The 25049-nt window shown below is 52.5% G+C and overlaps 1 pseudogene across 1 annotated transcript; it reads right to left on the bottom strand.

Annotated features, from left to right (window-relative positions):
* Positions 1-14627: 14627 nt before the first annotated feature.
* LOC308567309 (large ribosomal subunit protein eL15 pseudogene) lies at positions 14628-17770 on the bottom strand (annotated as a pseudogene). Its single transcript has 3 exons — positions 17710-17770; positions 15965-16511; positions 14628-14710 (listed from the first exon to the last, which is right to left on the bottom strand). The product of its transcript is annotated as a large ribosomal subunit protein eL15 pseudogene (transcript).
* Between the last annotated feature and the right edge of the window lie 7279 nt (positions 17771-25049).

The following is a 25049-nucleotide window of genomic DNA, read 5'->3' as shown; positions in this document are numbered from 1 at the left end:
GCAGGAAGGCTTCTCTGTCCAGGATGGCTGGGGGTCCACCCCAGGGCCTCAGAAAGTTTTCCACCTGCCCCTGGGCCTCAGCCTGGGGATTTCTCTTCAGGGGTCTAAACTCAAACTCAGGTGCCCAAGGGAGCCAGGGTGGTGACTTAAGAAGGTGAAGCTGGCCAGGGCAAGGGTACTGTGATGACCTGGGCAGCACATGTCCACTTGAAAGGGGTAGCCGTCACTCAGTACCATCCGATTGTTACCATGGCCCAGTGTTGCTAGATCCTCCTATTGTATAAGAGTTTGGAAATCTAGACCTTTACATGAAATCTCCTGTTTTGTAAGCAGCCAGTATTTACTGAGCATCTTCCAGGCTGTATTCTAGGCACTTGGAGATATGGCAGTGACTAAAACAGACCAAGATGTTCATCTTCTTGTGGTACTTACTTTCCAGTGGGGAGGGAGGCATTAAGTAAAATAACTAAGGCAACAACAAGAAAACTCTAAGAAGAAAATAAAATGGGAGGAAAGATAGTAAGTATATTGCACTAGGGACAAGGAAGGCCTCGTTGAGAGTGAACCAGGTGGTTACCTAGAAAGAGAACATGCCAGGCAGAGAGGGCAGCAAGTGCAAAGGCCCTGAGGTAGGAGGTAGCTTAGCATGTGCAGGCACATCAAGGGGACCTGTGTCACCTTGGCTGCCACGTTGAGTGGTCTGTGGGGCAAGGGCAGAGGCAGGGGATTCATCAGAAGGTTATGGCAGCCATCAGGCCAGAGTTGATGAAGCTTGGAGCAGGAGGTAGTGGCAGGAGTGGTGAGAAGAGGTCAGATCCTGGACTTGTCTGGAAGGTAGAGAACAGGAGTTGCTGACAGAATGGGTGTGGAGTGAAAGAGAAAGAGGCATCACCGATGATGTCAAGGTTTTGAAAGACTGGCAGATGCTGTGATCAGGGAGGGGCAGGCCCGGGGAGAGGGGACAGAATATGAGGAGCTCAGTTTTGCCGGGCTAATTTTGGGATGCCTATCAGTGGAGATGTCAAGTGGGCAGCTGGATAAATGCATCTGGAGTTCTGGAGGAAGGTCCAGGTTAGAGGTGCAAAGAGCAGGGCATCGCCACGCACATATTGTGTTGAAGCCATAAGACCAGCCAGAGCCCCAGGGAGCCCGTGCTGAGGATCTAGAGGTGAGACTGGGCCCTGCGGCTCTCCATCCCTGCGAGGTGAAGCAGGTAAGAAGGAACCAGCAAAGGGCACTGAGAGGAGCACAGAGTGGGAGCCGAGGGAACAGAGCGTGTCCAGGAGAAGCAGCAAATGCTGTGACAGGCTGACAAGAGGTGGAGGACCGCCCACTGGGTTTAGCTGCGCGGAGGTGACCGGTGGCCACATGCAAGTCATCAGTGACCACAAGGAGATTCTCCTGGGGACGGGGGGAGGTGAGAGCCCATAGGAGTGCTCCAGGAGAGAGTAGGAGGGTACACTGTCCATCCAGGAGTTATTCTAGAAAAATAGCTTGGTCAAGAGAGGATTTTTCTTATCTTTTTTTTATGATGGGAGGAACAGCATAATGATTTACATCAGGAGTCCTTTACAAAGAACAGCTTAATCCCACTCAAAGCCTATTTCCGTAAATACATTTTTTATGGGAAACACAACCATGTTGTTTTGTTTTCGAGCTGTCTGTAGCTGCCTTTCGCCTACACAGGGAGTTGAGTGGTTGTGACAGAGATTGTATGGCTCCCAGGGCCTGATATTTACTAGCTGGCCCTCTACAGAAACGGCTGCTGAAAACTCGTACAAGTGATCCAGTCCGAGGGAGGCAGCAGATGATGCCGGTGGGAGTCAGGCTTGCTGCGAGATGTCCTGGAGCAGGCAGGGGGGAGAAGACCTGGTGAGCAGGTAGAGGGCTGACCTTATCTGGGAGCACAGACAGGGCACGCGAGAGGAGAGGAGAGGAGAGGAGGGAGAGTGTGCGGGCACAGACGCAGATAGGTGGGTGTGTGTGGTGGCCAAACCTCTGGAAGGCCTCTTCTGCCTGCTTCTGTTTTCTCAAGGTCATCAGGTGACAGTGACGTTGAGGAGAGCATGTTGGGGTTGGAGAGAGAAGGTGTGAGAATTACTAGGACAGGAAGATGAAGGAAGTGGGAAATCACAACACATTTGCTGTGCTTTCATCTGAGATGATGACCACATATTAAAGTGGAGCCAGTCAACAAGGTCACTGCTGTCTCCAGTTTCATTCTGCCACGTGGGTGCTGGCGTGGGGTCAGTGGAAACGTCCAATCTACTAGGTTTGGGGACTAGCCAGGAGAATGTGCTGAAGGGAAAGGGCATCATGGCAGCTCAGGTTGTAGCCAGGAGAGTGATTATAATCACTGACCACAGAATTTGAGCTGGGCAAGGAGGGACGTGAAACATGGTGGGCAGGGGACAGTGAAAGGGTGGAACCGCCCGCAGATCTTAGGTCCTGCGGGCTGGAAGGAGCCCTGGGGTGGAGGTGTTAGGAGGAGTGAGCTGCAGAAGAGGGTCAGTGGGCAGGGTTGAAGCCCAGACTTTGGAAGGGGTGCGGTGATGTTGGGATTTAATACTTTTCAAAAATAAACACTGGGCAGGCCAAGAAAACACCCACACCCGGAGTTTAGCCAGTTTCCCATCTGTGTCAGGTGTCTCCTTCCCCTCTTGATGGGTGCCCTTAGCTCCCAGATCCTTCTTTCAATCCCAGGCCTCTTTCTTGAGCTCCAGGACAACACGTGCCCACCCACCCGGACTCCTCCACAAAGACAGTCCTCAAATTTAGCTTGTCATCTTTCCACAAGCCTGTTTTTGCCCTGCCCTGTCCCCACGGGGGCATGTTGGCTGCCCACAGCAGAGCCTGGTCCCTACCCTCTCCCCCACTGAGTCCATCCTGTGTCCCGGTCATTCTTCCCCTTCCTCCTCTCCATCCTGCTGCTGTGCCATAATGCAGACCACCAGTGGCCCTCAGTTGCACTGATGACTGTGATAGCCTCTGGAGACGAACCTCAGCCTCCAACCTTCTGCCCCGGCCTTCATCTCCAGGGCCCAACCTGAGCTTGGCATCTTGCTGTTGTTAAATGAGTGACAACCCAAATGGTTGCAGCCTGTAGCCAGAATGCTGCAAACTCAGCTGGCCATGGTTTGTCAGTCACTGGCTTTGTCACTTAGCAGACTTCTGTCACATACCTACTGTGTGCCAGGAACAGCCACAAATAAGTCTCGTAAGAGCCCAAGATTATTGGTGGGAAGGGAAGTAGACAGGTACAGTCCCCAATGAAAGTGGCATTGGTGAGCTGGACTCAGAGATAGACTTTGTCCTGGGAGGTCACTTGTTTGCCCAGTGGCCACTCTGTATCCACCTGTGGCCTAGCCTTGACATCCATGCACGACACCTGTGTGCCAGCCTCCCTCTCTGAGTGAGGGGCTCCCCTTTGGGACTTCCTCCCTTCCTCCCCTTCCTGTCTGCTTTGACCCTCTGCCTCCTTCTGCTCTCAGAGTCCCCACCCTGTCTGTCGCTGTGCTCCCTCTCCCAGGAGCATTTTGTACACACCTTTCTCCAGCAGAATGAAGTGGACTTTGCATCAAAAAGCCTGAGTTCTTGTCCCAGATCCACCACATACTGGCTGTGTGACCTTCGACAAGTCACTCAGCCTCTTTAAGTCTCCATTTCCTTAAGTAAAACATGAGTTTACTGTTAGGTTTACCTTGGAGTTAGACTGTGAAAAATAGATGTGATTCTCTGTATAAAAGTACCCAGATCAGTGCCAATACAGATCGGGGCTCAGCAGACATTAGTTTGATGCGAATCATCATGAAGCTATCCTGACCATCCCTCTCCACCACCAAACCAGAGGTGACACCACATCCTACCACACCTCCCAAGCGACTTTTTTTTACTTCTCTTATGGCCCACCCTGAGTGGCAGAACTACACAGTAGTTAAATGCTGGAGAAATGCGGATGGGGGCCAGCTGGCATCCTCACTGGTCCACATGTTAAGGACTACTGGACGTTGTCAGTCAGGGTCGGCCACAGTACCGGCCCCCTGTGGCCAGATCTTCCAGTTTTTCCAGAGAAATGAGAAATGCAGATGTGCGTGTGAAATCAACCTCTTCAAAATATTGGCAACAAATTCAATGAAAAAAATATCTGTGGGAACCAATTAAAACACATCTAAGGGCCAGTTTGGCCCCGAGGCTACCAGCTTCTAACTGCTGCACTAGTTTCGGAGAGTGTGGGCTCAATCCCAGCCTCTGCACCCCTGACCTTGGCCCGGTTACAGCCTCCTGTTTGTGCTTCAGCTTCCTCACCTGTAACATGAGTGCAGCAATAGCTAACACGTATTGGGCGCCCTTTCTACCGAGGCACTCAGTGCACTACGCTTGACAGTAGTGCTCCAGGCACTGGTGCTTCTGGGCACGTACTTGTCCATTTACCACCAGGGGAATGGCAGCTCCTTGAGGTCAGGAGGTTCCCCAGTCTACTTGCTACCACCTCTTTGGGGCCTCCCAAATTGGCTCAATGATTTGCAGTCTGGTGAGGAAGAGGTTTGATGGAAGGCAGAGGACCTGCCCAGCCCTCAGGCCCCCACTCCTGCCCAGGCCTGCCTGGGCCTGCTCTGTGAGGGACACTAGAAGAACAGAAGTCACTGTTCCTACCCTGGGATCCAACAGGAGCCCAGACCTAGCCAGGAAACAAACAGCAGAGAGCAGAGGAAAGCAGATCATTGTGCCCATGAGTGCAGTGCAGGAAGGCCACGACTGGTTTCCAGGGTCCTGTGATCGGGGTTCATTTCTTTAAGAGCACTCTGAAGACATCAGACACTGGGATTACCTAGATGGGACTTCTCCGTCTGTTTCTTATTACTCAGACGTCCAGGGGCCAGTCTTTGATACAGGAACAGTCTTCCTGCCAGCCTCTAAGCGTCCCCTCTCCCATACCTCCCACCTCTGCCAGCCCACAGATCAGTCCCAGGCCTTGGCCGTTAGGACTCCCAGTGACTCCTCTCCTCTGTCTCCTTGTGCAGAAATGGAAGCTCCATTCTCGGAGACGCCGGGAGGCCATGAAGACATCTCCAGGGTGTTACTGCCCGCCAGGTAAGGAGCCGTACGAACGGGTGACGACAGGGACACACACCAGAGGCCCTCTCAGTGGTTGTGCTCTGGCCACACCCTGCTCAGCTTCCACTGAAAGCTTTTCATTTGAAAGATGGGAATGACAATATCTGTGATGTCCCCTTTCATCTACTCATTGATTGGCCCACCCATTCCTTATCCATCATGACTCATTCAAGCATTCATTCATTCATAAACTCTTCTATGGGCTTTCACTATATGCACCAGGTTGTGAAATTAGACAAGATAATGGGTGTGGCTGTGTTTTGCAAATTCTGAAGTGTTATGCAACATTGAGAGAAGATAAGCCCAAGAGGGCAGGGACCAGGTTCATCATGGTCACTACTGTGCCTCCAGCTCCTGACACACAGTAGGTGTACAAGAGTGTTTGTTACCGGAGTGAATGAATTATCCCATAATTGTAAAACTCCCTGCCCTCACTAGGTGGCTTAAGGTGCTTTGTGCTGCATGGTGTCTAGACTACCTGCACAAATGCACCCTGGCACACAGCTCCAGGTCGAAAGGTGACGCGGTGTAACTGAGTTAACCGGTCCAGTCTGCCATTTACTGGCCCTGTGTGCGCAGCTCACCTCCAAGGGCGCCTCATCTAGCGCTCTTCCCTCTGTATCGCACGACCTGCTCCTCACCGGCTCTGTCCACCTGGTCACCGCTATGTCCTGAGACCTGCTCTGTGCTGGGCACCGTGCTGCGTGTTGGGTTCAGTTTCATTGTCCACAGTTAATAATAGTGATAAGTAATTTCCAGGTTGCTGACCATTAGTATTAAGCCATGAGAATGACAGGTGCACAAGTTTCATTGTTCCCTTGGTAACTGGTATGGGCTGTACTTCTGGGGGAATGAGGAAGGAAGCTCCGAAAAAGAGCTGGGGCAGAAAATAATCGAGTAATCGCAGAGGATTTTGCTCTGCTCTGGACCTCTGCCAGTTCAAAGCGTAGCCCCTCGATGCCCGCTGTGGACAGGTGGCATTGGCAGGACACTAACTGGGCTCTCTGGCAGGCCCTCCATGGACATAGGATCTGAGGGGCCCTAGTAGCCCTCACCCATGGTCCCCAAGCCAGGGAAGAGAGGCCAACAGATGTTGAGCATATGGGAAATGGAGGGACTGCATTTGCTGGAGCATGAGTGGGCTGAGGTCGGAGTCACAGTTCAGGGGAGCTGCCACAGGAGATGGTGACATCATGATGGGATTCAGCTGGTCCCAGTTGGAAGAGGGTCATCTGGGTTAATTAAAGGGTGCCCAGAAGCCCTGGGAAGCTCGCTCCCTCCCTCCCTCGGGGCCCAGGAGATTGAGCCCTGGGATCTGGAAAAGCTTTTGGGAGAAAAATGCCAAGATTAATGAGATGAAATGAAGGCAAAGGTGGGGTGATGGGGCCTGGGCAGAGCCACTGTAGGTAGCATCGGGGTTTCTAAGGCAGCTGTGTTTCAAATAATCATGTCTGTTGTCTCCATAACTCGGTCAGTTGCAGTTGTAGGGGGGGGTTTGCTCAAAGTATAGAGTACTAGTGAAAGGCAGGAGATTTGGAGCCATGGAAGACAGGGGTTTGAATTTCAGCTCTGACATTTACCAGCTGTGTGACCTTCAGAGAATTATTTAACCTCGCGCTGCCTTAGTTGCCTCATGTGAAAAATGGGGATAAAGCCCATTTCGCAGGTATATGATGCAGTGAGATAATTGTGGGAAGTACTTAGCACCTTTCCTGATTCCTAGTAAACAATTACTCTCCTCCCTCAATTCCTCTTTCATTTTAAAGATGCTCAGAAATCCTTATCAAGCACCATGTCCTGATGTTGGGGGCAGTGTGGGCAAGGTAGAGGCTTACCTTTCTCTCCTCCCTGCCTGATTGGGCATCACATGTCCCGCCCGCTGTCCGAGTGGGTGCCTAGCCTATAGGTGTCAGTTTTGTGCTTGGGAGAGTCTGGCTCTGGTGGCCCTGGGAGGCTGGGAGCTGGGGAGGCTGTGGCAGGAGGGAGGAGGGATTTGGAAAAGTGCTTTCTCTCTCCTCACCTTCTGGGAGTCCGTGTGGGACCCAGGGCTCTGGGATAGGGGGGAGAAGTCGTGAGGGAGCATGAGCAGCTCCCAGGTGGCGGGTACGAGGGCACATTGGAGTGAAGGGACACAGTGGGGAGAAGGAAGGGCTTGATGCAGGCCCTGTGTGGGAGGGGCCACCAGCAGGGACTAAGTTAGCCAGGAGACGGGAGGAGGGAGAGCAGTGGCTTCTGGAAGGGGTGGCCAGGGTGTTAGAGAATTCCCCAGAGGGCAGTTTGGCCTGAAGTATAGATCAGAGCCAGGTAGTTAGAGAATTTAAAGAGAAGACCCCAAATTGAAGCAAAATAGGCAGGAGACTAAGATGCTTTCCCAGCTTTTTGGAATTGGCAGAGGACTGGAAGGGCTGCACAGGGGCGGCACGGACAATAGAAATGTGGGGTGAATGCATCTAGTAGGATGGGCTAGGTCCTGCTGCGTCCCTGGACCTGGCCCCTCTGCCCAACCTGAGGCTTCCTGTAGTAAAGTTACCTCCTTCACACTGAAGCCTGCAGGCCAAGTGGCTGCCAACCTGGTTTGAGTAATAGTAGTTATTGCTGCTGCCCCTAACTGAGGATCTACTATGTGCTAGGCACAGTACTGGGCACTTCACAATACTGAGCACTTCTCCAAACAGGCAGAGTGGAGTTCTCACATTCTGAGATGTTTGCAAATCTCCAAACTCATGAGTAAAACACCACGCTCACTCATGCGCCTAAATCATGCATCTTCGAGTAGTTCCTTAGGGTCAGCGTTTATGAACCACTGTTCATAAACTTGGACAGTTGTGAGTGCCACATACAGAGTCAAAGCATCATTCCATTTTCTCTTGCCAGCATCTCATCTTGTGCCCCATACACTGTAGATGCTCAAGGAATGTTCCATAACTGACCATCAAGAATCACCCCTGAATGATTGGATTCGTTCTTGTGCTCTCCATCTCCCCTCAGGTTGGTTTCTGATGTCTCCCCCACTTTGAGGCTGCTCTAAGTCTTGCCTGATGCTGAAGTCACAGCTGTTGGGACACAACAAATAAACACACACTCTTCCTGCCCACTGTGGCAGCTAAGATTGGAGCCTAGAGCCCCAACCCTGTGCCTGCCCCCAGTTTGCCTCTGCAGCCCCTGGGCTGAGGTGGGCATCCTGTGGTGGGTGTGTTCTTCCTTGTGGCAGCCTTGGGCCCTGGGCAGCATCCAAAGAGCTTGGGACACATAATCATGGGCAGAAAACCCACCTCCTTCCCTTCCTACTCTGACCTTGCCAGCATCCTCCCAGGATCCTCCCTGTCCCAAAATAGCCACGTACTGGCTGAAATCTGGCTGTATCCTGCTTCTGGGCTGCATGTACTTCTCGCCTGGGGAGTGATGGGCCTGTGGGCCTGGGACGGGATGCCAAAGGTCAGGCCTTTTAGGAGAGACACGGCTGCCAGAAGTTCAGAGGAATAGGTGTGGACCCTTTGCAAAGCCTATGGCCTGGAGGGACAGGAGAAGGGCGCTGGGAACAGATATACAGACCGTGGGACTTCCTAGGCCACTTGAAAAGAACACAAAGATCAGGGAAACTCTCCCATTCTCTTTCCCTGTTCTTAGTAACAAATGAGGAGCACGACAATGTAGGCTCCAGGCAGCAAGGAAGCAGCTACTTCAGGCCCGCCACGCCGGGGCTGGGTGGGGCTGGGTGGGGCTGGCAGTGTGAGGGATGCCACAGGGTCCTACACATGGAGGGAGCCAGGACCAGCCGAGCTGCCGGAGCAGGCTCCTTCACTGTCTGGGCTTCGCCTTTAAGGGGAAGACTAGGTCAGAGTCACGCACTGACCCCCAGGCCAAAAGGCTGGACAACCGTAGTGGGGCAAGGGGTGACATGGTCAGGTCTGTGCATTAGCAGCGTCGCCAGCTCTGGCATAGAGGATGGATGAGGGGAGAGGAGGTGCCTCCAGCCAGGCTAGTGGAAGAGGCCTTGGCCATCCCTTGGTTTAGGGTGTGCTAATGAGATGTGCGTATGAAGTTCCAGGGATTCCAGAGCTTAAACCTCCTGGAAAACTTCCCGGAGGAGGTAGCACTGGAGGCTGGCGGTAAGGAACAGAGGAGCAGGTGGGGACACAGAGTTAGGGTATAGACACAGCTGCCGCCATAACAACAGACCCCAAATACAGGCATTCCTATAAGGGAAAAGGGGGGTCTCTTCCTTAGCAGGCTGGTCCAGGGCTGGAAGGGTGGCCCTGCCATCATCAAGTGGCTTTCGTCTCGGGGCTCCTAGCAGCTGCTTCATTTTCACTATCCCCTGGCCGGCATGGAGAAAGAAGGGGCCCTGGAGAGTACGTGCCCCAACCCTAGAGCAACACTTGAAGAAAACACATCACTTCTGCTCATGTCCCATTGGCCAGCGCTTAGCCGCTGGTTCCCCCGATCCCAGGGAGGCCAAGCAGTGTTTTCTGCTGGGTGGCCGTATGCCCGGACACAACTTTATTACTCTGGGACGTGGGAGACCAGATCCCTAGGAACAACTAAGAGTCCGCATGGAGGGCACTCCAGGTGAGGCACCGGCGTGGGCGGAGGCTCTGAGCGTGAGAAAAGGCAGGCCTGTGTGGGAACGGCAGGCAGGTGGAGGAAGCCGGAGCGCAGGGCAGTGACGGGCAGCAAGGGCGGGAGAGGCAGCAAAGGCCCGGGCTGAGGAGTTCCCGCTCGGATCTCGCCCTCGAAGGGTTTCCCCCGAGGGTGCCTGGTACGGCTGCCTGGAGCGCTCTGCTGAGTCCCATTCCGAGGCTGCGTCCAAGGGCAGCTGAAGGTGCGGCAACCGCTTAACAATGTGCCGCGGATGCCTGGGGTGGGCAGCGATGCCTGTGCCCTGGCTTCGTCACTCTACCCGAGATGATGTCGCATCAGAGACGGCTCGGGGAGTAGGGATGGGATCTGATCCACTTTGTATTCTAGGGCCTTAGCTAGCAGTGATGTGGACGATGGCTTAAACAGGGGAAAGCCCCTTCCAGCAACAGAAGTCTGAGACTCTATGAACAGGGCTCTGCTTTCTCATGTGTTTCTATTTACGGTCACGTTGGCACTGCCTCTCAGGGCTTGGTTGTTTTCCATAGGTGGGGAGAGTTGGTGTCCACACATCCTGAAGCCCTGCCTTTGTCTAGCCTTGCCCTGTTTGCCCGGGCACCAGTTTTTGCCCCCGCAGCCTCATTGCATTTACACTGGCAGGGCCTATGGCCAGAGCTTCTGTCCCCAGCTGGGCCCCTCCTCCCCTGGGCTGCAGCGGAGAAGACCCACAGCCTCCCTTCCTTTGTGGCTCTCCTTGTTTCAGACTCAGCTAACCCAGAAGAGGGAGCATGCAGAACAGTGTCCCTGGTGTTATTCATAAAGGAGAAGATTGCAGAGCTAATGGTTGTTTTAGGGAGAACGTTTAAACCAAAGAAATACTGTTTCCAGGTACCTCAGAAACTACATGTAAATAACCATTGGGGTAATTCTGAGCCTTTCCTGGTTATCCTTAAAATGCATTCCCAAGGGCCAGCCTGGGAAGACACCCTCCTGTTCAATTCAGACTCCCCCTTGTTTTGCCTCAGCCGGAGGGATGGACTTTCACATGCTGTGTCAGCTTCACTCTCCCTCTCCCACCCCCCCTCCTCCTGACTCATGGCCCATCTGACCTCCCAGACACCCAGGCACCAACCCATCAGTGCCTTCCTCTCCCTCACCCACTGCCCTATGTCAGTTGCTGGGTCCTGTCAATTCCACTCCCCTGCTCAGAAACCATCCATGGCTCCCTAGTGTTCCTACACCCCCACTCCAATAATAAGCCCATTTTTTTCTCTCTAGTCTAGTCTCTGACCAGTCTCCCACTTTGTTGTACTCCTTTTCTTTCAGTAAAATTGGGCCACTCACCAGCCCTGCCCATACGCTGGTGTCTCACCTGTGCACGTTTGCTCTCTGTTTCTACCCGATGAACCTTTTGTCCCCATCCCAGGCCTACTCTAGGCCCTGCAGCTCCTTCCATCCTTCTGTTCTCCCATAGCCTTTTTCATTAGCTCTGCAGTTCACTTGCTATGTTAACATGATGCCTGGTGTGTGTTCAATGTATAATCCAGGCAAAACCACCTACTGGGACAAGTAATCAGTCTTCAAATGAGAAGTGAAAACAGACCAAAATGCATACACACCTGCGAAGGTTTCTTCCTGACCACAATCATAAACCATTTGATTTCAATTATATAGGCTCTTGACAGCAAAACTCAGGGTGAGGCTCTTACACAGAGAGGGTCTTTTGTGGGTTTCCAGCCAGGGAGACCCTTCCCCACCTACAAACCACATTGGGCAGCCTCCTTGATGTCTCCTCCTGGCCCTGTCACAGGCCACCCGTCCTCAAAGAGCACACTCTGGAGCCAGCATCTTTCTCCCACACCTGGCCCTTTTCCAACATTCCCTGTCCTGGGGAATGGCACCATCACCACATGGGCCCAGCACCTGGGCTGGAACCTGGGCAACAGCCTGGACACTGCCTTTGCTCTCATATCCCATCAATCACCGACTGATTAGGATAAAGGTTCCAGTCCCCAATGTGGCCCAGTGACCCTTCAGACCTCCCCGCCACCAGGTATTATCCCTTCTGTGTGCAAAGTGACACCTGTGCTGGCCTGGTGACACCTGTGTGCTGGTGACAGTATTTGGAGCAGAGAGGCTATAGGGAAAGGGAGCCATAGCCAGACCAGAGTGGGGATGGTGTGCTTTAGAAAGCAGACGGCAGTCAAAAGCTCGGACCCTGGGCTCCAAATGAAGACACGTCCTGTGGCCTTTTGTGGTCCTATTTCAGGCAACCTGCCTGCCCCAGAAGGGGGGCTGGCTGTCACATTGGAGGGGGCCCTGGACACAAGGAAGCACCCAGCCCTGTGGGGAGGAGGGTCAGGAGCCCCTGTGAGGAGGGCTGCAGAGACGCACAGCTGCCCCCAAACGTCCCCGCCTGCCCCGGGCAGCGCCTCTTCCCTCGGGGCCCTGCGCTCTGCACTTCACAGCCTCCTGGGGAATTCTCTAAAGTTAATCATTTCTTCCCCATTTCCTCCCGTAAGCACTTCCAGATCCCCAGCCCTCCTGGGCGTTGCTGATAATGTGTTTCTCCTAGATCAGCTCTGATAACACCCGCCCGGGTGGTCACTGGGATTTGTAGAGAAATGAAAATAAGGAAACGGAGAGTTCCGGAAAGGCAGGGGCCGGGGCCAGAAGCCCTGGACTGGGATGGCTCCCGGACCCCAGGGGCTCTGAGCAGGTCACTGTCCTCTCTCTGGGCCTCTGATTTCTCACGTGTAAACAGAAGTGACTTTAAAGAACAATGCGGAAAGATCTGGTAAAGAGTGGGATGGCCCCAATGAAGCCACCCCTCCTGGGCACACCCTAGAGAAACACATGTGCGTGGGGAGGAAGCGTGCTCCCTGGGCTCTGTGTGTGCTACTGAAGAAAGGAAAAGAAAACCCAAAGGTTTGTCAGTAGAAGAGCAGAGACAGGTGGATATTAAATTGAGATATTTCCATCAATGAAATACTATACCCCGTCAGCGCGTGAACTTGACCTGCAGACCAAGCTGTGTTTTGGGTGAATCTCATCCTAGAGAAAAAAAGCAAGTTACAAAGACTGTTCACAGTACAATTCATTTACACAAAGTTAGAAACATATAAAACAACATGATACATTGTTCAGGGAATATATGCATAAGCAATGAGTATATAAAGAAATGCATGGGAGTGATAAACACCAGATTCGGTGGGAGCAGAGATTGGGGTCCCTGAGGGTTTGGCTATATTGCTAGCTATTAGGCTGGATGATGGGTATGCCGAATTCATTATTTTTTTTTGTAACAACTTTATTGAGATATAATTTCATATACAATTCATCCACTTAAAGTATACAATTTGATGATTTCTAGTATATTCCAAGTTGTGCAACCATCATCGAAATCAGAGCATTTCACCACCCCCAAAAGCAATCCAGACCCTTTAGCAGTCATCCTCCATTTCCCCAACCCCCCCAGCCCAGGCAGCCACTGATCTTTCTATGGATTTATGTAATGTTTTTAGGTTCACCCATGTTGTAGCATGTGCCAGTACTTCATTCTTTTTTATTGCCGAATAATACATTATATTATTATATATACACATTGTACCTCTTTGAATGTCTAAAATATTTCAAGATAAAACATTTTTTAATTATGAAGTTGGTTAGAGGATGCTGTTGGATTAGAGTATGTTGAAACAGCCTGTCGGGCCTGACCCTATACTACCTTATCGGCACTTCCGACCAACAAGGATGTGTCATCGCTTGGAGCTTAGATTCCATGTGTGGGGCCTTCAGCCACCTCTGGGCTGTCAGCAGTAGTGCCAGCCCTACCAGGACCCAGAAGGAGACCCACCCTGCTCAGCTAGACTCCAGCACCCAACCCCCTCCTGACTCTCTGTTGCCTCCTTTCCCCTCCTCTGCCCTGCTCAGTGTTGCCACCTCTGTAATGTCTTCCATGACTCTCGGGTATGGCTGGTGGCCCTTCCCAGGAATCCCATTCTACTCCTTATTAGTCATGGGACTGTGGATGGCTTACTCTCCTGACCTCATGTAAAATGAGGGACAATAACAGTACCCACCTTATTGGACCTGACACATACTTGACTCAAAATGATTTGTTAGTTGCCATAAGGATGATGATTTTGGTGAGTGGAGAGGAGCTTCTGGTGAGGTGGAGTTGTGAGGAGAAGTTATAGCCTTTACTCAGTTGCATCCAGCCATGTGAGATCCTGAAGAGGTGCCATGTCCTGCCACCCAATGCCATGGGGAAATGTAGCTTGTGTTGTAGAGGGTGTTGGCTTACTCTCACCTCCCTCTCTGCCCTGTTGGAGGCTAAGTCATTCCAACTCCATGAAAAATTTGGGATGCCTCTACTTTCAGGACACTCTGCAATGCCCTGCAGGAGATGCAAAATGGATGAGATGCGTGCCTGCCCTCAAAGCCGGAATCCCAGCTCTCTATGTGTGGCTTTCAACACTGGAGAAGCCACTTAACCTCTCTTGAGTTTCCATGAGCTCAGCTCTTACGTATAAACAACTATCTTACAGGGTTATTGCAAAAGTTCTTGGTCAACTGTGAGGAGCTATACAATTGAAAGCTAGTAGAAGGAGAGGAATTGGACTTGCCCACAGTCCAGTTATATAATAGAGGGTAGGCTGTGTTGAGTGCTGTGCCATATAAGTACAGGACCATGGACCGTGGAGAGGGGAGTGTTAATTACAAGTGAGGCAATGGCCGGGAGGTGGGATGTTTGAGATCACTACTGATGCTTAGCGTCAGAGGGCTTTGGAAGCTGCTTTATAAAGAAAGACTCTCCCTCCCTGCACTCCACTCTCTCCAGCCACAACCTGGAGCCGGAACCACTGGGCAGTGGGGATTTTCTTAAAGGTTGTGTTTGTGCCCTTTGTCCATATGACAACAGGCAACCAGCCTTACTCTGTATCCTGAGAGGGGGAGGAGCCATGTTTGCAGCAGCTGTTGGTGGGGTTGGGGGCGACTCTGAATTTTGTAGGAACTGCAGTCAACAAGGGACAGCTGTCTGTCTGGGTGGACTCGCAGTAGACAGCAGCACTGGCTGTGCATTCATTTTACCCTGTCAGTCCAGCTTCTAGCCTCAGAGAAGCCAGCAGAGGAGACCAGAGGAAAGCAGACTCCCCAGGTCCCGGGAGGATTGGCTACTCTTGCGATGGTTCCACACATTTGTATCATGCTTACCTGCCAGAGACTTTTCCTTAGAACCTGCCCTGTGAGGGCAGAAACTATGGCCAAAGTGAACCCCCACCTCCCACCCCCTTTATCCCAACCCAGCAGAGGCAGGCCAGGGACCAGTGGCCAGACTCTGGGCTGGCTGTATGCTCTTCAGGGCTCCAGGCTGCCTATAAGCTGTGTTGACATGTGACCTGGGCCCACCATGGGTTAACAGCAGCTCCAGGTCCAGGCTCAGTGCCATAGGGGTACAAGGTCAGTCAGACACAGTCCCTTCAATGCAGGGCTAAGTAAGAGCTAAGCAGAAGCAGAAGCACCATGTTTGGAAAATGTGTAAGAGAAGGAGTGATCACTTCAGAAGGGAGGAATCAGGAAAGCGTCATGGAAGAAGTGGCATTTGAAGCAGACCTTGAAAGACAAGTAAGAGGTCAGGAACTGAATACTTACACAAGGACATTGTAAGCAAGGGGGACAGTGTGATAAAAGTATAGAGACCTAAGGAATGTGCTTTCTTACTCCTTTCCACTCTGGGAAAGAAGAAATAATCTAGAATGGCTATAACAAGCTCACTGGAGGGATGCTGGCAGAGAGAAGTCTGGGATGAAAAGTTAGGGGTGGGGGAAACAGACCATGAAAAGAGTTGAACACCACCCTGAAGATGCCATGGAAGGTTTCTCAGGACGGATGAGACGGCATCCAGCTGTGCGCACTGCAGTGCAGAAGACAAATTAAGGTCACTTAGAGGAGCCAGGAAGAGACAGCAGCAATGGTTCTACTGAGAGGAGACACAGAGCAGCATGTGGAAGGGGCTGAGGGAGTGGGATGATCGCAGAGGTAAAGCTGGCAAGTGTTGGCCACCTGGCAAGTGTGGACAAGGGAGGAGGCAAGGCAGTGGTGGGCCTGTGAGCCCAGGGGAGCAACCATGATAGTGGCATGTATTTTTTTTAAGCAGTCGTGTCTGCCCTAAATTGTTTATTAGGTAAGAATTTTACAAACATGATATTAGTGGTAATGGTGGGGCTGGAGAAGATTGCCCTTCTCCAAGCTGCATGGCAAGAACCACCAGTAGTGTGCTGGGACGTGTGGCCCTTTCCAGGCCACAGCTTTTATAGCCTGCAGAAGTCATCCCTCCCATCTCCCTGTGCTTGTGGACTGGTTTGGTGATCCGTTGTGTGTCCGGGTTCCGTCTGATGACTTTATGGACTGGATTGATGCAGATAATCTCAGAGAATTTGTACATTGAATTTCACCAGCCCAGGAAGAATTCAGGACTCTCAGAGCCCCATCCAGCTCACTCCTCGGCAGCACACTGAAGGCTTCCAGCAAACTTTAGCTGGTTACCACCATGATGGACAGGCTTGCCATAGGTCACAACCTTAAGAATTGGGGGTTTGCCACCACTGAGGTGCACATGAATCTGATATATGACATAAGCTTGCTTGGCTTTGTATCCCAGCCTGCACGCTTTATCAGGCCAGGTGGGACAGAGGCCCTGTGGAGAGCAGAGAGCTGGTGTTACCGCCAGCAGCGCACCCTGAGAAGAAACTGCATTAAATCAGACTGCTTCTTCCTCCGTAGCTCCTGGATATACTTGTAAGTGCCCAGCTTGGCTTACCTGAGGGCTGGGGCTGAACAGAAAGGGATGATCACAGTTCATATTTATATTAAGAGATGGCATCATCCTCGTGCTTTACATACAGTATTGCTTATATATCAAGCATTCTGTGATCTAGGGCTGTGATTATCCCCATTTCAAAGATGAGGAAACTGAGACTTAAGATGTTCATGAATCTCCCACAGTCCATGGCTAAGAGCCAGAGCCAGGACGCAAGCCCAAGGCACTGAGTGCCAACACCTTTGCCCTCAGGGACGGAGCAGATGAGAGTAGGGTGGAGAGGAAGGATGCAGGGCTCTACTTTGGAAAAGTTGGGGGTTGGGTGGGTGGGGTTACAGGATGTCCCTGTGGAAGTGCTGAGGGCCCTGAAAGGATGAGTGGGGAGAGGGAAACTCTGACACTGTGGCCTAGAGAAGAAAGGCCTTACCTGGAGCTGACTGGCTGCTGAGCTCACAGGCTCAGGGCAGAGAGAAGGCAGGGAGGCATCTTGCTGGAAAGCCTGCTGGAGGCACCCAGGTTGGAGGCTCTGCACCCACCTCTCCCAAGGTGAGATGTGGTCCCATATGCATTGTGGAGCTACGGGCTTGGCCCAGGTTGCTGAGGGTAGAGGGGCTCCCTGCTCTAGACTCAGTGGAGGATCCCCTGATCTAGTCTCTACCCACTCTACCCTGAAAGAAAGTCCCAAAAGAAAATTCTACCACCTTGATAAAAGAAATGCCAGGTGCTACTTGGAGGAAGGGGGCAGTAAATAGGAATGGCATATGACCCTTATAAGGGACTGGAAGGTGAAGCATACTGGGCACACAGACACAGCTCTCAGCTCCTCCTGGAGTCACCGCAGCCACCCACTCCCTCACTGGCTGCTCCACTCCTTGTCACAGCCCAGCCAGCCTCTCACCTCAGTTACTCCCTGGTAGATTCCTGTTCCACCATGCAGACAGCTGGGATGGTGTCTGACAGCAGCTGGCGTGATTGCCTACTTTGCACCTTGCAGACCTCATCTCATCCTCGCAACATCTCTCTGAGGTTAAGACTCACGCTACTGCATTTTCTAGGCGAGAATCCTGATTCTCAGAGTCCTTCACTCAGGACACAGGGTTAGGAAATGGCAGGGTTGGGACTGAAAACCAGCTCTGAGACATCAGCAGATGCATTAGGAAATCCGCCCTTCTGATGAGCATCCTACACTGTACAGCCCACATTAACGGGAGTGCCGCCCCGGAGCTCCGAGGGGGAGGACTTGGCAATGGCCATAATGCTTGTCTGGGGAGGTGGTGTCAAAAAAGCCTGGAGGACCTTAATTAATAGTGATAATAACAACAACATATATTAAGGGCTTACTCTGTGCCAGGCACTGTGATAAGCACGTTAGTGCATTATGTCATTTAAGCCTTATAATTACCTTATGTCACAGGCACTATTATTATTATCTTCGTTTTACCTGTGGGAAGACTGAGGCCCAAAGAGGTTATGTAATGTGGCCAAGGTCACAGAGCCAGTGGGTGCTGGAGCCAGAATTATTTCAACCCGAGTAGTCTGACTCGGAGCAAACCAGAGCCATATCCGAATGTAGACTTGCTCTCCCTCCTTCTGCCTTCCTGTCTCTGTCTCTTTCACTAACTTACCGACCCAACAAACAGTTCTCAAATGCCACCTCTGTGCCATGCCCTGTCCTCAGGAAACTAGGAGGAGCTCATAGTCTGGTAAAGGGATCCATAGGTAAAGCAGTGGCTACAGCAGAGACCGAGGGCTCAGGTTGGGGCAAGACTGCAGGTGGTGGCAGGTGGGTGCCTTGCACAGGGCAGTCCAGGTACAGTCCTGGTCCCCCAAGCCCTGGGATCCCAACTCCTGTGAGGTGGGCTACAGTCAAAGCGGGGACCAAGATGGGGACAGCAGCCGAGAACCATACTATTGATAGTGGCCTACACAGCTGGCATTTGTACTGAAGGCACCAGCTCTGGGGGTCAGAGAGGTGAAGAGGCCCCCAGCACAGAGGCAGTAGTTCTGCATGGGGGGGGGGGGGTTGGCAAAGATTGGTGGGGCAGGGCAGGGCAGGCAGAGGAGGGTGAGAGCACTACAGAAGTCAGACCCACCAGTAGCTGAGTGGCAGCAGGGCTATCCCAGGGCCTGCCTGTCATTCTTTTTGGCTCACTTCACAAATTCATTTCAGTATGATGCTTCCTCTCCCCGCATCCCCCCACCCTGCCACGCACACCCCGTCTTTGCCATCTGTCTGTGTGTGGCGGGTATGGCAGGCAAGGTGTTGCAGGAATGCCTCCAACAGGGCAGGAGTGTGACAAAAGGAGACAGAGATGGCTGGGCAAGCCAGCTCCTCCATCCAGTGGAAACCTGGGGAGGCTCCTAGGGGCTAGATTGAGGGTTGAGCCTGGGCAGAGGCCTCCAGCGGTGCTGCCTGCCACTTCCATCGGCCCCAGTGGGGAGGAAGTGCCATGAGCCAGCCTGGCATGGAGCAGCAGGACATGCCCCGCAGATGGCTGGTTTTAAGTGGACGCCAGCTCCCCACATAGTTATTCAGTCTGTCACAGGGGGCCTAGCACACAGTGACAGGCGAACGGGGAGGGGGTGCCGGTCCCAGACCAACTGAGGGCAGAGTGGACAGGTGCTCCCAGCCCTGCACACGTGCCGGCACAGAGGGCTCTTCAGGCTCCGCCTCCAGGCTCCAGAACACCCAGGCCCCAAGGGCTTTGGCAGCCTTAATGTCCTTTTCAGTTCCCTTTCAGCTTAGGACCTGGTGCCTTTGTCTTGTGGTGCTCCTGGGTCCCCACATCGTGGCCACATCCACATTCCACGGTGGCCTGACACACTACTCACAGCCGTGTGGGTTCTGATTGGTGGGTCTGTGCATCCCTCTAGTTCCAAACACTTGACAACAGCACCCTGGCTGCATTCGTCATTTGTTGGCCCTCAGAGGCACTGACCTGTACCCGGTGTTCTGCTTCTACCCCAGAGAACAGGGATGACAAAGGGATGGACATGTCATTGGACTGAATGTGCACTGGCCCTGAGAAATGACAGTGGAAGATTTTAAAATCTCTGTTATGTTACTCTTTTGCAGTTATGTGCCTCTTTCTCCTAAAATGTGGTTCTGGATTAAAGAGGCTCCTTTTGCCTGATGGAAGTGTTATGATCTATGGTGCCCACCGTGCCTAATTTTTTGCAGATACAGACCATTCATTTCTTGGCCCTTTGTTTCTTCTCCACCAAGCATGAGACAGAACTTGATTTTGGAAAGTCTCTCCAACTCTAGAAGAATCCAGCTCCCATTCCTGACAATTATAGTGCTGGTGTCTGCCAAGAGTTCCTTAGCTGAGGAAGGAGGGGGAGGAGCCAGCCAGGCACAGAGAGGACGAGTGAGGAGCCTGTAAGCTGAGGGGAGATGGTGGCCTAATCTGGTCCTGACCAGAAATGAGGGGGGAGCTTCTGCCTCCCCAGCCCGTCCTGTAGGGATGGAGGGGGCATAAAGCCCCTCCTTTCAGCTCCCAAATCCAGAATGCAACACGGAAGGGATGGCAGAGGTCATCTTGAGCAATGTGGGGCAGCCGCAAATCCTTTCTTTGAAGGGGATCTTCCATGCAGCCCAACACATGCCTCATGCAAAAGTAAGAGCTGAGCTCTCATGTGGGATTGGAGAGGGGGATACACCCAGGGTGTATCCCATTGGTGTCCCCCTCTAGGTGCCTCAGAACTCTAGGAGCAAGACGTAAAATCCTCTGGTGTTACCCAATCTGTTCGTTTTGCTGTTGGGGAAAACGAGGCCCTAAGAGGAAAAAAGGAACATGCTCCAAGCTGCACAGCCAGATGGGGAATGGCAGGGCTCTTTCCACTATGTCTTGTCCCCAGAATGGGCCCCAGAGTCACTACTGTGGTCACAGGGAGGCAGGAGTTTTATGGAAACTGGGGCAAGACAGAGGGGTGTGAAACAGCCCAGTGGCCAGTGGTGGCCAATGCCACAGCCCTGATGCCTCTGCAAGGCCAAGAGCTTGGACCAGGCTGGGCGAGTGGTTCTAGGTTCATCTGTCCCTGAGACAGCCGGTTCTTCCTGAGAACAAAGATACCGCCACATCCTTGAAGCTGACTGGCCCCTGCAGCCACCACTCACCACACAGTTACATCCAGGGATGAAGTCAGACCTGGTCTTCTCTGCTTCTCCCTTCGAGCTTCTCCCTCTCCTTACTCCCTGGGGGGGGGGGGGGTCCCCTGGGAGTTAGAAGTTGGCCTTGACTCTCACTTCTCCTCCATCCTCTGTGCCCATCCCCCTTGTGGAACGGACACCTACACAGTAGGATTATGTTTCTGTAGAACAACAGCCTCAAAGATTCTGCTAAAAAGAAAAAGAAATGGGCATACAGAGAAAGAACCAGATTCTATTACCCAAAGGAAACTCAGGCTGGAAACCCATTTCTGATGTTCATTTTAGTAGCTCTGCAGTGGGGATGGATGTTACTCATAACACTTGCCCACCTTAAAGTCCCCTGTGGATGTGACTCATTTTCCTGGCCTTGGGAAACTCCAGCCTTTCCTTATTCCCATGCAACCCTGTTCTTGGTCATCCAGCCAGCGCAGGAGGCCAGGGCCCTGTGGTTTGAGTACCCCTGGATTGGTTACACTCCATCCATGGTGCCCGGAGCAGTAGGGGGTCTGCCTTTGCTCCAAGGCATCCAGGCAGCCCCTTCCTCATGTTGCAAGGGGCCACAGGAGAGAGCAGCAGCCACACATCTGCTCTCTTCCCTCCCCCACTTGTGTCAGAGCCAGACAGGCCTAGCCAGGATCTAGTGAGAACCTGGGCTTTACAGACGGAGTCTAAGATGCAGGGACGAAAAGAGGCTCTTTCAGGGTTACCTAGCCATTTCTGGAAGTGTCTCTACTAACGAGTGGCAGGATTGTCTGCTGGCTGAGTCTCAGGATCCAACTGTGTTACAATGGGCAAGTGGCTTATTAACCTCTCTGAACCTCAGCTGGTTTCGTAATACGTCATTTCACCGAAGTTCCAAGAACCTATCAATTAAGTGATGTCGTTGTACAGAGCACTGGCACTCGGTTGGATATAGGCCTTTGTAAAGGCTTCACAACTGCCCTGGAAGGTGATGGTGAGCCCTTGCTCTTATGCACACTTTGTGGCCCTCACTTTCTGGGCCTCAGCTCCCACATCTGTAAAATGAGGCTATGGCAGCCTCATTGAGTGAGCCAACCATGTGAAGAGTTAAATTATTTAGAACTTGAAAAGTTAAGCCTGGCATACAATAAAGCTTTGTAAAGTGTCTATTAAGTAAATTAATTAAATAATTAAAACAGAGGATGGAGAATGAGCATTCCAGCGAGAGGGTGCAAAGGCCCCGAGGTGGAAATGAGCTTGGGGTGTCTGAAGAAGAGAAAGGAGGTCTGAGTGGCCCGATGGAATGAGGGGAAGGGAGAGAAGAAAGAGGTCGTGGGGCCAGCCCTGTGGTGCCTCGCAGGACTCTGGCCTGTGGGGTTTGTAAATTTTGCCCTCAGTGAACCAGGAAGCTACTGAAGGGTTTTAAGAGGGAGTCACATGCTCAGATTACATTTTACATTTCTCTTGGTGCTGGCTGAGGATGGATTATCCGGCTGGGGCCGGGTGGGGCAGAGGTGCAGGGAGAAAAGAGCCTGTGGTGGGTGTCCAGGTGAGGGGCGATGGTGACAGGCTTGGGGTGTGTTTTGGAAGTGAAGTTGGCGGACATTGCTGATGAACTGCTTGTGGGGGCGAGAGACGGACAGAAGCCAAGTAGGACTTAGAGCGTTTTAACTGGAGCCCTCGCCTGGTCTGGGCTCTGAAGGGGCTGGAGCTAGAGAATGGCTCCAACCCAAGGTGTTGGCTGGGGCAGGTTTCCTGGTGGGATGGAGGCAAGGCTGAAAGAAGAGCCTGGAGGGACAGTCAGTGGCACTGAAGGAGCCTGGTTACTTAGGGGGTCCTGTAACTTACATGTAATTTACACACACCCCAGCTGTGGTATCTGTTTGCTAGAGTGAGCAGTCAATTGAATGGCCTAGTTTCACTTCTCGCTCATCAGCTCATGCCTATCCTAGTCAGGCACAGAGAGGGACCTGGGTTTGGGGGGAGGAATGGACAGCCTGTCTGTGCAGCTGTGGTGGGAATACAAATGGTGAGCTGATGAGATGCAGCAGCCCCAGAGTCAAGGATGTCCTGAGTTCCCCTGCCCGCTTCGGCAGCTCCTAGTGCATTCCCTCCCTTCTCGCTCCTGAAATACCAAGATGATGCCTCCTTTCTGAAACTTGAGCAAGGTAAGTTTAGGACAAATTCAAGGAAGTCCTGCTTCTTACAGTACCTCTGGGGCTCAGAGGACTGGTACCCACAAAGTGGTCCAGCCCAGGAATGTCATTGGATCCCAAAGGGATCTGAGTAAGAGCATAAAATGCGGAGCCCTAAATGGCTCCTGAGAGCAAACCTGGGATCGGTGTGACCTTTAAGTTGACGTCAGGAAGGAAAATAGTCCCTTGAGGCTTCTGCTGGCAAGAGTCTGGAACCTTCCTAACTACCCCATGTTCCTCTGTCCCATGGGTTCCATACTCCCAGGCGCCTGAGCTGGAGGGGTCCCAGACTCTCCTTTTACCCAGAGGGACATGCCTCTGTCGCTCCTCTGTCTGAAACCCCATAGTGGCGCCTTCACAATAAAGTCCAACTGGGCCCATCTGGCCGCCTCTTCCCGCTCCCCCGGGGCGCAGCTCCTGGCCTCACTACAGCACAGCTTTCCTAGGACTCCCTCCCTGCTGCACCTGCCCTGCCCTGCCCTCTGCCAGGACACCCTATCTCCACCTCTGCCTGTTAACTCTCACTTACCCTTTGGATGGGGCTTTAGTTGCACTCTCAGAGAACTCCTCCCAGCCCCAGCCCCAGTCCCAACCCACCAAATGCCTCTGCTGACAGCTCCCTTATAGCTGGCTTGTCCTCCAAGCTTCACCTTTTCCTGCTGTGCTATCCTGGCTTCTTCACATACCTGCCCCCCTCTAGTCAGCCAGCTCTGTGCCATCTCCAGCACCTGGCGTGGAGGAGACACTCTGCAAAGCATCATGTAAGGTGTCAGGCCCAGAGGACAGAATTGCCTAGCACAAAATCACAATAGCGTCCTTTTACTCATTCATTTATGCCTGCATTCAACGTGTGTTGTTGAGCACCCATTCTAAGCGAGGGTGAGCAAGGCACAACCCTCTTCCTCGCAAAACTGACAGTTTAGCAAGGGAGAGGACCCCCACCGATCATGGGGGCAAATGTAACATTGCAGTGGGGACCAGCCCTACCAGAGGAAAATAAACACAGAGTCCCATGAAAAACTAGAAAAAATCATGAGAGCCAGGGCGGTCCAGGAAGGGCTCCACTGAGGAAGTGATCCTTAAGGAGTGCACATTGACCAGGCAAAAAGGGAGGGAGAGCATTTCAGGCAAAGGGAACAGCATGTGCGAGGACTCTGAGGTGGGAAGGAGTGTGGCAAGAATGGGGGACGGAAGGAAGAGTAGCGTGGCCAGAGCGGGTAGCTTCGGGGAGAGAGTGGTACAGGACCAGGTTCAGAAGGTCAGCAGGAACTGGAACATGTGGGGCTTTGCAGACTATGTTAAGGTTTTCCTCTTTGTCTTGAAAACAATGCGAAACCACCAAAGGGTATCGAGCAGAGCCATGACCTGGTCAGTCTGGTGTCGTGAAAAGCTCACTGGCTTCTGTCAGTATCAAGAACCAGAACCAGTCCTCACACTGAGTCACCGTGTGATGTCCATATTCAGTAGCTACCCCTTCAGGTTGCTGCATCTCTCTAAGGAACATGCTTCCGTTGTCCACTCCCTGCCTCAAGCACCCATCTGCTTATGCTTATTTGGGCACTAACATTATCCCTACTCCGAATGCTGGCTTTCCATAAGGCCACAGTCTTCTTTACACCCGTCTCCTGCAGCCAGGACAGGCTGTGGGTGCCCGGAGGATACTGACCGCAGTGTGCTGCCAGGGGGCCAGTGTCTGCTTCACTCAGGGTTTAACCCTTTGGGGAGGAAAGAGCGCAGCTCCCTGACAAGCCTGCTGGGCCCTGCTGTGTGAGGGTTTCAGACAGGGGTGCAGCAGTGGCTAGGCAGGAGCATGTACAGCAGAGCAGTGGCCCTATGTTCCTTGCACATATGTGAGCTGGACCAAGCAAGGTTAAATCTTCCCCATTGCTTGAGCTGCAGAAATGCAGCGAGAGTAAACTGTTTATGTTCTCCAGCTGCAGAGCCTGTGACCAAAGGCCTCCTGCAAAGAAATCGAGCTGATGGATCATCTCCTCCACTGCCCACTGTCACTGCAGGAGAGGGGGCCCCTGAGTCTCAGACAGATCAGTCATGCTGCACAAAATATCAGAGGACTCAACTGATGTTCACTGAGGTCATGGCCAACCAAGCCTTACCTACCTTATAGGATGTTTGAAACCACAAAGTACATATGCCGGTAAATACAAACTGGAGGGAGGGGTGCCCAGATTATCAATGACAGCAGTGCTGGGTGGGGGTAAATGGA

The sequence above is a fragment of the Miniopterus schreibersii genome, assembly GCF_964146895.1.
Source record: "Miniopterus schreibersii genome assembly, chromosome: 14".
NCBI classification, from domain to species: Eukaryota; Metazoa; Chordata; class Mammalia; order Chiroptera; family Miniopteridae; genus Miniopterus; species Miniopterus schreibersii.
The sequence above is the reverse complement of the archived record's forward strand: the minus strand, read 5'-3'. Positions and strand labels throughout refer to the sequence as shown.